The sequence below is a fragment of the Nomascus leucogenys genome, chromosome 4, assembly GCF_006542625.1.
Source record: "Nomascus leucogenys isolate Asia chromosome 4, Asia_NLE_v1, whole genome shotgun sequence".
NCBI lineage: Eukaryota > Metazoa > Chordata > Mammalia > Primates > Hylobatidae > Nomascus > Nomascus leucogenys.
In genome coordinates this window covers 133286231-133288837 of record NC_044384.1, presented here as the reverse complement: position 1 = coordinate 133288837, position 2607 = coordinate 133286231, and positions in this window count along the sequence as shown.

Sequence of the window (2607 nt, the reverse complement as noted above, 5' to 3'; positions counted from 1 at the left end):
TATTAAATAAGAACCAAACAGAACTGCTGGAATTGAAATATTCACTACCAGAATTCCAAAACACAGTTGAAGCTTTTTTAAATAGACTAGACCAAGAGGAAGAAAAACACTAAACCTATGACTTATTAGCATTTCTAGTAGAGACTAAGAAAATGCTACCTGGAAAACATATTTGAGGGTGTAATTCAGGAAAATTTTTCCACTCTTGCTAGAGAGGTGGACATGCAGATACAAGAAATTTAGAGAACTCCTATGAGATACTATATAAGATGACCATCTGCAAGGCACATAGTTATTACCGTATCTGATATAGTGTTGGCTGTCCTCTCCAAATCTCATGTTGAAATGTGTTCCCAAATGTTGGAGATGTGAGGCTTGTTGGGAGGTGATTGGATCACTGGGAAAGATTTTTTCATAATGCTTTTGCACCACCCCTTTGGTGCTATTCTCATAACAATGAGTGAATTCACACAAGAGCTGGTTTCGTAAAAGCGTGTGGTATCTTCCCCCTTACTCTCTCTTGGCCCCACTTTCACTGTGTGACATGCATGCTACCATTTCCAACACAAGTAAATGCTCCCTGAGGCCTCCCCAGAAGGAGAGTAGATGCCAACACCATGCTGGTTCAGCCTGCAGAACTGTGAGCCAATTAAACCTCTTTTCTTTATAAATTACTCAGTCTCAGATGTTTCTTTATAGCAATGTAAAAATGGCCTAATCCACTATACAACGTAAATGAAAGAGAAAAAAAAACTTAAAGACAGCTGGAAAAAGGGTCAAATTACCTATAAAGGGAAGCTCATCAGAATAACAGTGGGATGCAACAGAAGCCATTCGAGCAGAATACGCAACAGAAGCCTTTCAAGCCAGAAGCAATTGGAAATCAATTTTTAGCTTTCTTTTTTTTTTTTTTTTTTTTTTTGAGACGGAGTCTCGCTCTGTCACCCAGGCTGGAGTACAGTGGCACGATCTCAGTTCACTGCAAGCTCCGCCTCCCAGGTTCATGCCATTGTCCTGCCTCAGCCTCCCAAATAGCTGGGACTACAGGTGCCTGCCACCGCACCTGACTAATTTTTTGTATTTTTAGTAGACACAGGGTTTCGCTGTGGTCTTCATCTCCTGACCTCGTGATCCACCCGCCTCGGCCTCCCAAAGTGCTGGGATTACAGGCGTGAGCCACTACACCTAGCATTTTAGCTTTCTTAAGGAAAAAAAAAATGCCAGCAAAGAAATTCATATCCCACCAAAGTAAGCTTCAGAAACAAAGGAGAAATAAAGTCTTTCACAGAGAAGTAAATGCTAAGAGAAGTTATTACCACCAGACTGACCCTACGAGAAATGCTAAACATGGAAACAAAATAATGGTACTTGCTAACACAAACACACATTAGAGTACAAAGCCCATAGATGCTATAGAGCAACTATGCAATAGAGACTGCAAAGCAGCTAGCTAATGCAATGACAGGAACAAAACCTCTCATGAATGTAAACAGCCTAAATGCTCCACTTAAAATTCATAGAGTGGCAAGTTGGATTAAAAAAAAAGAAAGGGCAAGCATGCTGTCTTTAAGAGACCCATCTCACATGTAATGACACCCATAGGCTCAAAATAAAGGGATGGAAAAAGATTGATCAGCAAATGAAAACAAAAAACAGATCACTATTCTTGGGTTAGGTAAAACAAACTTTAAACCAACAACAGTAAAAAACGACAAAGAAGGATGTTGTATAATGATAAAAGTTTCAATTCAATGGATTTGTCTATCTTAAAGATGTATGTACCCAACTCCAGAGCACTGAGATTTACAAAAACTTACTACTGGATATAAGAAAAGACATAGGCAGCCATACCATAATAGTGGGAGACTTTAATACCCCACTGACAGCATTACCACTTCAGTCCAGAATTTCTTTGTTGGTTTTCAGCATTAGACACTGTAAGAATTAAAGAAAGAGGAAAGAAACATGAAAGGTGGCTTGACAGAGAAGAACAGGTTTATTTTAGAAAACAAACGTGAGCGGGGCTTCTGGCCAAGTTAGGTCAGAGCCACACTTTCTTAAAGACTAAGAGTTTTTAAGGATTCAGGGTGTGAGAGTTTATCATAGGCTTTGACTGCTTCTGTGTCTTTTTGTTGTGCTTGTCTGGGAGGGAGAGTTGTGTGTCTGTTCCCATACATCTTCCTGCAGCTGCAGGCATACAGCCTACCCCCAACTCTAAGTCTGCTTTTAGCTTCCCTATCTTAGTGCACCTGAAGGGAAAGGAATGTACTTATTAAGGCCATTGTATGAGGGTGAAGTTTGGCACTTACCCAGGAGATTTTCCCCCCACCTCCCTCTGTGTCTGAGCTGTCTTATCTGTGTTTTACTGTCTGCTCTTTCTGGTTGCTTGTAGTTAGAAGAGAAGTGATTTCCTTTAAATACATGAGGCTAGAAAGCGAGCTGGAACTTAAAGTGGCGGTGTTTGTTCGAGACGATGGTGCTCCTGCCCTGTCAGACAGATCATCAAGGCTAACAAATTCTGGACTTAAATGGGACACTTGACTAAATGGACCTAACAGACATCTACAGAATACTCCACCAGACAACCACATCATATACATTCTTATC